The sequence below is a fragment of the Ovis canadensis genome, chromosome 8 (genome assembly GCF_042477335.2).
Source record: "Ovis canadensis isolate MfBH-ARS-UI-01 breed Bighorn chromosome 8, ARS-UI_OviCan_v2, whole genome shotgun sequence".
NCBI classification, from domain to species: domain Eukaryota; kingdom Metazoa; phylum Chordata; class Mammalia; order Artiodactyla; family Bovidae; genus Ovis; species Ovis canadensis.
Window position 1 is genome coordinate 40,040,639 of NC_091252.1, and position 13,531 is coordinate 40,054,169.

A 13,531-nucleotide genomic window follows, 5' to 3' on the forward strand; every position below is an offset into this window, starting at 1 on the left:
AGTCCATGGGGTTGCAAAGAGTTGGACAAGACTGAACAACTGAACAACAGCAAATCTACTATACTTTTGTAAATTTTTTTCATGTACTAATATAGTGTTATAAAATCCTATTATTGTTGAATCTGAATTTCCAACTATTTTTGTTGGAAATTACTAACCCTGAAAATTACTAATCCTTTCTTCTTTAATTTATAAGAATGAATATATACTTAAACAATATCACTCAAGAATTGCTCATGCCAGCTGATAAGAAATTTCTACATCTTGTGATGACTGGGCATAAAGTTCCAAAATATAATAATAGTACTAATACTTAAAACAACAATAAAACAAAACAGCAATAACTACCTCTTACTGATGCTTATTATGTCCCAGGAACTCTGCAAAGTTTAAATGAGCTCTCATATCTCATTTAATCCTCACATTCATCCTCTAAAGTAGTTACTGCTCTAGCCCCATTTTGCAGATAAGTAAACAGAGGCCTATTTTAGGAACTAAGCCCAGGATTGTTCAGCAAATGCACCAAGATCCATTCACTTACGTATTCTGCAGTGTGTGTGGACCAGTTGGATGTGCTGGCACCAAGACCCAGGAGGGGGACAATGCTTTCATGAAGTTTATAGTTTTCTGGAGGATAGAATCTTCACTCATTTTTGCTTAAATGACTGCAAAAATGCAGCTTTGATTACATAAAAATTAGTCTTTTAACAAATTTGTCATATGTATTTTGAAACTTTCTGTTTCTATGAATTTGCCTATTCTGGACATTTCATATAAGTGAAATCATATACTGTGTGGTATTTTATGTTTGGCTTTCATTTAGCATAATGTTTTCAAGATTCATCTTGTAGTATGCATCAGTATTTCATTTCTATTACCAAATAATATTCTATATATGAATATGCCACATTTTATTTATCCATTCATCAGTTGATAGACATTTGTGCTTTTCCTCCCTTTTGGTTTTTATGAATAATGCTGTTATGAACATTCCTATGTATGTTTTTGTGTGAATGTTATATTTTTAATATTCTTGAATATATATCTAGGAGTAGAATTACCTGGTTATACAATAATTCTATGTTTAACTTTTCAGGGGAATTGCCAAGCTATTTTCCAAAGTGGCTGCATCATTTTATATTTTCATCAGCAATGTACATCATTGCCAACATTTGTAATTGTCCATCTTTTTGCTTATAGCCATTCTAGTGGGTGTGAAGCAGTATCTCATTATGGTGTTTATTTGCATTTCACTAATGACCAAAGATGTTGAGGGGGCATATATTTTTATGATTTAAGATAATTTTTACTAGAGAACTACAAAACAGAACTACTTGAGTAGCTTTTTTTTCTTGAGGAGCTTTTACAGGATACTACCTGGGCTTCACACCACTTAAAGTGGTAAAAATATTTACCACAATGTTCTATTAGTATTTGGAATGTAACAGAAAACCAATTCAAAATGGCTTAAACTGTGCAGAAAATTATCATGTCATTTAACAAGAAGCACAAGGTCAGAGGATTACAGAGCTGGTTAATACAACCACTCAGTACTATTATGCAGATCCAACTTCCTTTCTCCTATTGTGTCATCTAGCATGCCCATTATGTCTGCACATTTTGTATTAACAGTAGCAAGATGACTGCAGGAACTCTGGGCAATCCATCTGGACCTGAAAATGTCTGGTGGAAGAGAAATCTATCTCAGAAACTTTTAGTTGTCTTTTCTTATATCTCATTGGCCTAGAACTGTATCACATGCCCAAATCTAAACCAGTCACAGACGAAAGAAATGAGAATCCCATGTATATAGTTGAATTGAGATTTATTGCCTTACTAAATGGGAATTAAATGGGAATTCTGCTAACAAGGAAGAAAGGAGAAATGGATGGTGGACAGACAACTGTAACAATATCCCTGTTATATAGCTATAGGCAACAACATTAAGATGATGAAAAATATTAGGCTGTAACTTGAAACTGCTGCTATTGTACCACTGACACACACTAATTTCATATGTTCAGCCTAATCATTTCCAATGCCATTTGACAGACTGGGCTGAGGAATGAGGAGAGGGTAACATTGGTTCCAGGTTTTAGTTTAATCACTAAAAATAGTATAGCTCATAAACCATGAATAAGTTAAACTGATTGATACAAGTAAATCAGACTATTGTGAGCAAAAAGAATTTGTGTAATACAGGATTTTATTTGGAAAGTCCCTGGCAGTCCAGTGGTTGGGACTATGCTTTTACTGCCTTGAGCCAGGGCTCAATCCTTGGTTGGGTAACTAAGATCCTGAAAGCCATGCTGTGCAGCCAAAATAAACAACAGAATAATAACAAAAAATTTTATTTGACTTCTTTATATGTTTCTTGTCACATCTCAAAGTATCACCACTACTCTGAGGCCCAAAGCATTTGTCCCAATGTACGTGCTGATGAAGCCCATGAATGTTTCATTTATACAGACTTAACAGTTTGTTGAATTTTAATTTTGAACAATTAAATCACAGAATGCATTATTCTGTTTTCATTAAGAAACATTTAAAGATTGCAAAGAGAGAGTGACTGTGTACCTTCCATTTTAGGGGTCTTTTAATCTAGGCAGACTTTGAGAAATCTAAAATAAGCTATTTAGTGTATGGAAATGAATAGGACGTCTCATGACTGGGCTACCCTTGAATTGTATAGAGCTATGCACAGAGCAGATTAGAAAATGGCAACCTTTCTCTTTTTGACATTTTAAAATTATGTTTTAATTTTTTGAATAGGCAACATATTCACACAGTACAAATTCAAAAGATACAAAAGTTAGATAGCATTCTCCCTCCCACAGTTGTTCCTCAGCCACTCAGGTCTCTTCTCCCAAGATAACTGCTACTAGAAGAAAACGTTTATGAATATTTAAACCTCGCCTTTCCCTACAAATAGCATACACCATTGTTGTTCTGCTGCATTTTGTTGTTGCTGTTTTTTACCCAACAGGCTGTTATGAAGATCATTCCAAATTGGCATATAATGAGCATACTCATCTCTTCTTTATGGCTCCATAATATTCCACTCAATGGATATACTGTATTTCTTTAACCAGTCCCCTATTAGTGGACATTTAGATAGCTTTCAATATATTATGAATAGTGCTACAAAGAGTAACTTCTACATATGTCATTTTGTACTTATGCTAGTTATATCTCTAGGGAAGCTTCCTAAAGAGACATTACTACCTCAAAGAAGCTATGTTTTTGTAATATTATAAATAAAGCCAAATTTCTCTCTATTCCAGAGACGTTATAGCAATTTAAATTCCCACAGCAATGCATGAGAGCACTGTTTTCTCCACAAGTGGCAGCATCCCAGAAAAGAGATTTCTTAAAGTTACCCCTGCACCTTCAATCTGGGTGTGTGGGCAGGACAAGATCTTGTTCTCACTTTTAATACAGAAAAAAATGGTATTACAGGAACTAAAAAAAGAATATAACAATGAAATGGGTAAAACTTTGAGGATGCATAGGAGAGTGAATGGAAAGCATGATTAAAATATTGACAGTATTTAAAATCTTTATACTTTTCTACAATTAACTCTGGTTCTGTTTATAATCAGAAAACAATAGTAAAGTCACACTACTGTTGTCCTTGGGTTAGGAACCTCATTCCCTTTAGGCAAAGCTCTCCTTTAAAGCAGCCTTCATTTCAGTTCCTCTTTAGGCTGAGCACCTGCTCTTCCCTCAGTGTCTCCTCTGCTGGGCCAGAGATGCCAAGGAACTGGGGCAGAAACCACAACACATCTGCATAGTCTGAAAAAGCTACCAAAATGAAAATTCCAACAAGAATGCTTCTTTTATTTTTAAAATGTGTTTTGTCCATTTCAATGATCATGGTGGAGTTTCACTTGCTTTCTGGCGTTTCTACGATGGTGGTTTCTGTTTTTCACCATGACCATTAAACATTCTGAACTTCCAAAGACAATGCTATCCAAAAAACAGACCTGCTCACTGGCAGTCCATACCCAGCCTGGGCAAAGGCAGTAAATTAGAAGCATTTCTTCCAGGAGGTGACTCAGATATCCCAGCCTGGCCCAATGCTGCACTCACTCTGCATACAGACTGAGAGCTGTTGCAGTTGCAATATTCTCTCTAAACTCCTGCTCCTTTGTTGACTTGTAGAGGCTTACATTCCAAAAAAGGTAATTTGAAAGTGCTGCTGAATTTAGATGCATTTTGCTAATTTGTTTTTATTATGCATAGAAATATTGGTATAAAAGGTGTTTCAATTATTTTCTAAGGGAGGGACCTATGCATTCTCTGCAGCCACAAAGCTTTTAAATGGAGTTATTTTTCTCAGCCTATAATCGTTCTCCCTTTTAAGTACCCCAGCAGAAAAAGTAAGTTTACTGCTCCTGGCACAATGGGCCTCTTCACTTTTTAGGTTTGGGAGACCTGGGTGACCTACGAAAGTTAATTAGAAGGTTAACAAAGACGAAGACGGAGTCGAATCCATCGCCTCTCCTTCAGCCAAAGATGTCATCCATTAATTAGGGAAATCGTTAAGGTGGCCTTTATAGAATCCATAGAAAGTCTGCTGTTGGCGGCCGACAGTTTTGATCAGATTTTCCTCTCCCCAATAATGCTACCCTTAATAGTACGAAAAGCAGAGGTCTGGGGTGGGGGAGGGGAAAGAGGAGGGGGTGGGAAGGATGTGTTTCAGCAACAGTACAGTTAACCAGCCGCTGATTGTGACGGCTTTGATTCTCAGGCTGCCCCGCATTCTTGTTCCATGATGTAATCCTTATTGAACCTGGAAGGCGAGGGAGCGCGAGGGAGGCGGGAGAAGCTTCTGCTCCCGCCTCGAAGCCACAGGAGGCCCTGGGAGTTAGGAGCTCTCCCCCGGGGTGGGCCGCGCTGCCAGACGCTCTGAGGCAGCACCGCGGCTCCAGCAGCCCGAGGACGAGGGCAGCTCGGGTTGGGCATGGCTGTCCGGGTCTGGTGGGCGCCCGGACTCTTTTGGTTGCTTTGAGGAGGAAGATTTCTCCCTGTCTCTCTCCCTTCCTGTTGATTCTCTGCAATCAAAACACCGGTTCAACTAAGGAAAAACTTTTGAGTCTCTCTGCCATCTTGAGAACCACAAGGGAAATAGAAAAGTCTGAGTATTTGGTGGTGGTTGCATAGTCACGACCTCTCTGCCATCCTGTTTCTTGTCTCTGGTGCTTACTTGAACCCGGAATTTGTAATTTAGACAGTACAGCCTTCAGGGCTTCTGTTTTGGTATTATGTATTTAAGGTGGTGTTAATTCTGAATATGAAATGACTTTATTTTTTAATATAGAACTTTTTTTCCTCTACATCATTTAAACTATTCATTTAAACTATTTTTAAGTGTACAATTCAGTGGCATTAAGTACATTCACTTTATTGTGTACCTATCACCACCATCCATCTTCCCCAACTGTCTACACTGTGATACTTATTTTTTAAACTACATTACAGGGTTGGTTCCATGGTTTTCTCAGTTATCAGTAAGTTCTTAAGGAATCAGCATCTTTTAGTCTTGGGAGTTTTTGCATAATTCTTCAATGGCAAAAGTTGGAACAATACAATGTGGCCCTTGTTTACCATGCAAAACATTTCCATGTACCTCTGTGTCTCTCTGGACTGATATTGAGCAAATACCGTACAAAACCTCACCTAGACAGTACATCGCCATTTTGGTTTGCCTTACTTAGGCTACCCCAGAGTGGGTAAGTTGCTCAGAGAAGGAAGTGTCACTCTCAGGTCTTAGCATCACCATGGAAAGGACCAAAACTACTATTATACACATAAAAGTTACTCACACCGAGGCCCTTGTCTTTCTCAGCCAAGGAGAGTTCCTTTCCTCTGTCATCTTCCCAGCTCCTCCCTACACAGGAGGCTAAACTTCATGGTTCAGACCAGGGCCTGGAACAGCATCTGCCACTAACAAACATCCTGTGAGCAGCCCCTTTAGTTATCCCTCCCTCTTCCTGGCTGAAGGCACAGGGCTGGGGAAGAAGAAGGAGGGCAAGTGTCCCCAGCTTTACAGAGGAAATAGTAGTAACTGTCAAACAGCTAAATGATTAAAAGCACATGGAATAAAAAAAACACATAAATTATGAAACACAGGCTTTACATGTCTTAGCTCTCTCTGTGTGCTCAGTTGCTTCTATCGTGCCCAACTCTTTTCAACCCTATGGATTTTAGCCCACCAGGCTCCTCTGTCCATGGGATTCTCCAGGCAAAAATACTAGAGTGGGTTGCCATGCCCTCCTCCAGGGGATCTTCTCAACCCAGGGATCGAACTCCTATCTCCTGTACCTCCTGAATTGGCAGAAGGATTCTTTATCACTGAGCCACTGGGGAAGCCTATATCATAGCTCTATAGGTTATCGACACGAAAATTTAAAATAATACCCCAACACTGAAGCTGCTGTATAGCACAGGCAGCTCAGCTTGGTACTCTGTGATGACCTAGGGGGTGGGATGGGGATGGGGTGGGAGAGAGGCTCAAGAGGGAGGGGATATATGTATACTTACAGCTAATTCTCATTGTTGTACAATAGAAACTAACACAACATTATAAAGCAATTATCTCCCCCATCCAAAGGATCTCTATTCCCACCCCCCAAAGCTTTGTACCTTTGATTTCAGTTTTACTGTAATGTGTACTTAGCATGTTGTTAAACTGCTACATATTTCTTTTGCTGTTATGGTTAGGAATGTATAAAGGACCCTCAACTAAATGAATTAACAGTCTCTTAGTGGTTAGTTGGTGGTGGCTGAGCCACACACATAAAGTGCTCCCATGTGACTTCTCTGCTTCAAAGATTGCTTGCTGAAGCACTTTATCTGGCCATCTTAACTGCATTTTAAGAGTCATCAGAGGAGCTCTGAAAATTTCTAAGATGCACCTCAGACCAACTATATAAGGATTTCTGAGGGTAGGACTATAGAATGGTATGTTTTTAAAGCTCCAATTTAAAGTGGGATTCCAATGTGCACTTATGTATCTAAGGTGATTTATGAGGTTGAGAACTGTGATGTTTAATTTTATGTATCAACTTGAATGAGCCAAGGGATGCCCAGATATTTGGTCAGACATTATTCTGGATGTGTCTGTGGGGGTGTTTTGGACTGAAGTAAACATTCAAATCAGTAGCTGAGTAAAGCAGACTGGCCTCCCTAATGTGAGTGGGGCTTATGCATCAGTCGAGGACTTGAATAAAACAAAAAGAGGAGTAAGAGGGAACATCTCCTACTTGACAGCCTTTGAGCTGGGATATCAGTTTTTTCCTGCCTTTGGACTTGAAACATCGGTTCTTCTTGGATCTTGAGACCACCAGTCCTTGGACTAGAGCTACAGCTGATTTCTTTTCTTTTTATAATTTTATTTATTTATTGGCTGTGCTGGGTCTTCACTGATGTGCAGGCTTTTCTCTAGTTGTGGTGAGCAGGGGCTGCTCTCTTAGTTGTGGTGCATGGGCTTCTCATTGCAGTGGCTTCTCTTGTTGCACAGCATGGGCCGTTTTGTGCATGAGCTTTAGTATTTGTGGCACGTGGATTCAGTAGTTGCGGCTTCCAGACTCCAGAGCACAGGCTCAGTAGCTGTGGTCACAGGCTTAGTTGCTCCACAACATGTAGGATCTTCCTGGACCAGTGATGGAACCCACATCTCCTGCACTGGCAGGCAGATTCTTTACCACTGAGCCACCAGGGAAGCCCCTCTCATCCATTCCTGAAGTTGATCTTTCTTGGGAAGTGATTAAATAGCACCTATTGTTGAAGACAGCAATAAGGCCTGACCCTGATACTCCAGCTTTGATTCTGGATCAGTCTTTTGGCTTGAACTGATCAAGAGTCACTTCCTTTAGAATCTTCAAGAGCAAATTTAAATGAGTATGCACTAACATCATCTTCTCTTTCAGATTTGCAACCATTTCTGGTAGAGATGTGTTGTGAATATCCATCTCAGGTGCATCTACTATGGCTTTTGCTTTTAAGAGGAAACACACCATTCTGTCACTGGAAAGGCAGACGTGACCTCTAGAGGCAGTCAGGGCAGCATAGGCAGAATACAGATGGAAACCAATGGAAATCTCACAGGAACTACAGAGTAAAAGGTTTTAAGTGTTGCCTTTGAGGGAACTTTCAAGGCCAACGAGGAAGGGAGCCTTCTAAAGTACATTATTGTGACTCTGGAGAAGCTCTTGGCCCCAAAGGCTCTCAACAGGTCCCAGGGGAGGTGCACAGAGTCAGGGAGCACAGCATGGTACTGTGCATACTGGAACATGGAGCACCTCTCTGGTTTCAACCACCACAGCAGTTGTGGGTTAGATGGCATCTCCTCCAGCCCTAGCCCTGCAGGGCTGAGCAGAGAAGACCCTGTCACTACTTGCATGTCCCACTCCATGGAAGATGTAAAAGAAGGTTCATCAATCGCCTTCTTATCCCCATCACAAAAGTCACCCCACAGCTGCTTTGTAAAGTGAGAGCAATGCCTCTGCGGCTGAGCTGCAATCCTCCTGCCTATACTTGGTTCTTGGACAATGCCACTGTTGGGGTGCCGACCCTCAACTCAGTAAAAAAAAAAAACCCAAGCATAACTTTGTACAGTTAGCCTTCATCTGCAAAGCTGCATCTGCAGAATCAACCAACCTTGGGTGGTGTAGTAAAGTATTTAGTGAAAAAATTTGCATATAAATGGACGTGTAAAGTTCAAACTGATGTTGTTCAAGGGTTAACTGTACATCATTGGCTCTCCTTGTTCTCAGGCCTTTGAACTTGGACTGCAACTACACCATTAACTCTTGTGGGTCCAGGTGCTGACTGCAGATTCTGGGACTTGTCAACCTCCATAACTGTGTGAGACAATTCCTTACAACAAATCTATTTCTATATAGATATTCATCCTATTGGTTCTGATTCTCCAGAGAACCCTGACAAATATAGATTTTGGTACCATGAAGTGGAATGCTGCTGTAAAAAATACCTAAAAATGTGGAAGCTGCTTTGGAACTGGAAAATAGGTGGAGGCCAGAGGAGCTTTGAGGTGCATGCTAATAAAAAGTCTATATTGCCATTAAGGGACTCAGTTCAGTTCAGTTCAGTCGCTCAGTTGTGTCCGACTCTTTGCGACCCCATGAATCGCAGCATGCCAGGCCTCCCTGTCCATCACCATCTCCCGGAGTTCACTCAGACTCACGTCCATCGAGTCCGTGATGCCATCCAGCCATCTCATCCTGGGTTGTCCCCTTCTCCTCCTGCCCCCAATCCCTCCCAGCATCAGAGTCTTTTCCAATGAGTCAACTCTTCGCATGAGGTGGCCAAAGTACTGGAGCTTCAGCTTTAGCATCATTCCTTCCAAAGAAATCCCAGGGTTGATCTCCTTCAGAATGGACTGGTTGGATCTCCTTGCAGTCCAAGGGACCCTCAAGAGTCTTCTCCAACACCACAGTTCAAATGCATCCATTCTTCGGCGCTCAGCCTTCTTCACAGTCCAACTCCCACATCCATACATGACCACAGGAAAAACCATAGCCTTGACTAGATGGACCTTAGTCAGCAAAGTAATGTCTCTGCTTTTGAATATGCTATCTAGGTTGGTCATAACTTTTCTTCCAAGGAGTAAGCGTCTTTTAATTTCATGGCTGCAGTCACCATCTGCAGTGATTTGGGAACCCCCAAAAATAAAGTCTGACACTGTCTCTATTGTTTGCCCATCTATTTCCCATGAAGTGATTAAGGGACTAGTGGTATAGAAACATGGATGTTAAAGGTGATTCTGGTGAGAGCTCAGAAAGGAAAAAAGAGAGCTAGAGAGAAAGCCTGCATCTTCTTAGAAAATACTTAGCAGAATGTTTGTAGAAATGTGAATGTTAAAGACTATTCTCATGAAATTCAAGTAGAAGTGAGGAATAAGTTATTGGAAACTGGAGGAAAGGTGCTCTTTATTATATAATGGATAAGAACTTGGCTGAACTGTGCTCTAGTGTTTTGTGAAAGATTAAACTTGCCAGCAATGAAACTGGGTATTTAGCAAAGTTTTCTAAAGCAAAGTATTGAAGGTGTAGCTTTAGTCATCCTTACTATTTTTAATAAAATACAAGAGGAAAGAGATGAGTTGAAGAAAGAATCTTTAAGCAAAAAGGAACTGGAACTTAAAGACTGGAAAAGTCTCAAACTATCCATCACAAAAAAAAATGAAGTAGATGTTCTGAAAAGAACTCTAAGGGTGTGGGTGGCTGAACAGCTTTTTAATGAAATTAAGATGAGTGTGAACCGTAGATCCAATCAGTCAGTGTGAAGAAAGCTAAGTGCTGAAGAATTGATGCTTTTGAACTGTGGTGTTGGAGAAGACTCTTGAGAGTCCCTTGGACTGCAAGGAGATCCAACCAGTCCATTCTAAAGGAGATCAGTCCTGGGATTTCTTTGGAAGGAATGATGCTAAAGCTGAAACTCCAGTACTCTGGCCATCTCATGCGAAGAGTTGACTCATTGGAAAAGACTCTGATGCTGGTAGGGATTGGGGGCAGGAAGAAAAGGGGACAACAGAGGATGAGATGGCTGGATGGCATCACCAACTTGATGGACATGAATTTGAGTGAACTCCGGGAGTTGGGTGATGGACAGGGAGGCCTGGTGTGCTGCGATTCATGAAGCTGCAAAGAGTCGGACACAACTGAGCGACTGAACTAAACTGAAACTTGCCAGCAATGAAACTGGGTATTTAGGAAAGGTGATTTCTAAAGCAAAGTATTGAAGATGTAGCTTTAGTCATCCTTACTACTTTTAATAAAATACAAGAGGAAAGAGATGAGTTGAAGAAAGAATCTTTAAGCAAAAAGGAACTGGAACTTAGAGACTGGAAAATTCTCAAACTATCCATCGCAAAAAAAAATGAAGTAGATGTTCTGAAAAGAACTCTAAGGGTGTGGGTGGCTGAACAGCCTTTTAATGAAATTAAGATAAGTGTGAACCATAGATCCAATCAGTCACCTCAGTAGATGCCAGAAATAGAGATTATACCACCAGAAATGCTGCTAGCTTCAAGAAAATGGGACAGAATGAAGGAAGGTTGCTAACATGGGCTATCCTTCAAGGAAACAGAATGATATGAAGGTGATTCAGAGGGCTGCCTAATATAGGCCCAGGGGGCAAGGCTGTTTCCTTCCTGGTTTCAGAACTTGGGGCCCTTGAAAAAAGCCATGGTGGGGGCTCTCAGCAGAGAACTGGAGGAGCAGGGCTGCCCACAGAGCCTTGGGGGTGACACTGCCACCTCAGGGGCCCCAAGGGCAATGCATCAAACCAAAGAGGATTATACCCAAGCCTTTAAGATCTAATGGAATTTCTCTTGCTAGGTTTTAGACTTGCCTGGGACCTGTCACCCTTTCCTTCTTTCCTGTCTCTTCCTTCTGGAACAAGAATGTCTATATTGTGCCTGCCTCCCCACTGTATTTTGAACATATAACTTGTCTGGTTAGGAAAGGAATTTTTCTTTAGGATGAGTCTCACCCATTTCTGGTTTAGATGCTATTTAGATTAGACTCTGGACTTTAGAGTTGATGCTAGAATAAATTAAAATCTTAGGGGTTGTTAGGATGGAGTACATGTATTTGCCTGTGAGAAGGACATGAATTTGGGGGGGCCCAGGGGTCAGAATGTTATGGACTGAATATGCCCCCTCAATTCATATGCTTAAGTCCTAACCCCCCAATGTGACTATATTTGGAGATAGGGCTTATTGGGGGGTGATATGGGTTTAATGAGGCCATAAAAGTGGGGCCTTAAATCAATAGGGCTGGCATCCTTATAAGAAGAGGAAGAGACACTGGAGCCCTCTCTTCCTCACATGAGGACGCACATCTGTAAGCTAGGAAGAGAGCTCTCACCAGAAACCAGATTAACCAGTACTTTGATCTTGGGCTTCCCAGCTTCCAAAGCTATGAGAAAATAAATTTCTGTTGTTTGAGTTGCACAATCTATAGCATTTTGTTATGGTAGCCTGAGTAGACAAATATAAGGACCATCTAAAAGAGATAGCAATCACTGCCCGCACACATATCCCCTTCTAAAATAATCTACCCTCACCTGCCCCATGGGGTACATGCCCCTGTGTCCTCAGCTTATTGGTCAGGTTGAGCATCTGACCCAGAAGACTCTATCCATGGGCCCCTGAAACATTTCACACATAAACCCCACAGATCAGAGTTTCATTTATGCTCATAAGATCTTCTTTTGCATTATGAATTCTCTAGGCATAACTCACGTTAGGGTAAGTTACTTGGTCAGATCATAGCACCTACCTGAAAAGCTCATTGTAACAGTGATTTTGAAACTTGAGGCACTTTCCAAAAAGGACAGGCTTAAAAGGACAGCAGTTAGAATCTTTCAGAAGCAAAGGTCAGAATGTGAGTATGGGACACCTATAGGAGAGTGGCTAAGAAGTAGGTGAGGGTGGGGAGATTGAAGGACACCAGGCAGTGCAGTTTTCCCTGGGATGATTCTTTACCCCTCACCTCCAATTCATCTTGAGGGTGGCCTTTGTCATAACTGTCCTAATCAAAGCAGATTTGACTGTAAGGGTTAAAGACCCATTCAAACGTACTTATGTATTGGGGGAGGGGTCGTTATTGAATGGATACAGTGGAAATCTAGCAGGACTTCTTGGAAAACTACAGTTATTTCTTCCTCTTCCCCCAACCCTGCTCCTTACCACCAGGCCCTGTGGCTTCTTGTGTTAGTTCACCTGGGCAGGTCTACCCACCCTCTCTTACAAAGGCTCTCTCAGCCACCTCAAGGGGGGATGGCCCTGGACAGGGTTGTCAATCATGAAACATCCACGAGGAAATTCACGCTGAAAATTTCTGTTCAGATTGTTAGGAGTGTCCAAAGATACCTTATTTTGTCTATTTTAAGTCCTAAATAATTAGATTTAAGTTTGGATAATAGGCATACTTAGTGAAGTATTATGACTCATCTTCTGATAAAAATTTTGTGTTAACCACAAAATTCTTTTATAAAAAAACTCTATTGTAAAGTATTTCTAAAATGTTCACTTTCCTCTCTTTTTAAGATAGTGACAATATTTGCTCCATTTTGTGATACGTGAATCCTAAGTTTTAATAGCAATTCCCATGGAAGAGATCTTAGGGAAAAGTAGACACAGTACTGAGTTTAGAGAGTCAGAATACCACATTCATCCCAGTTGTATCATCCGAGGAACCTCAGGCATGTCACTGAGCCTCTCTGAGCCCTGCTTTCCTCACATGAGAAAGAGGAAATGATGGTAGGGTAGGAATACTTTTCTTTTTATCTGGGGGTAATCACTTTCAATTTATATGTAAAATTAACTTGAAAGTGGAAAGCTTCAGCTTTTATCTCTGGTATATAGGACTTGTACTATCTCTGGTATATAGGACTTGCACTCTGGTATGAATGACTTTTACAGTGTGAATGATCTCCATATACAAGGATAGGAAATTGGGCTGAATTTGTGCATGCTGATGCTGTTAAGTCGCTTCAG

At 40.9% G+C, this 13,531-nt stretch overlaps 1 protein-coding gene and 1 pseudogene across 12 annotated transcripts in view; both read right to left on the reverse strand.

Moving 5' to 3' along the window:
- NR2E1 (nuclear receptor subfamily 2 group E member 1) overlaps nucleotides 1-13,531 on the reverse strand; it is a 201,861-nt gene that overhangs the window by 128,945 nt on the left and 59,385 nt on the right. The gene's annotated exons all lie outside the window — the stretch shown is intronic.
- On the reverse strand, nucleotides 7,839-12,324 carry LOC138445141 (protein Mis18-beta pseudogene; annotated as a pseudogene).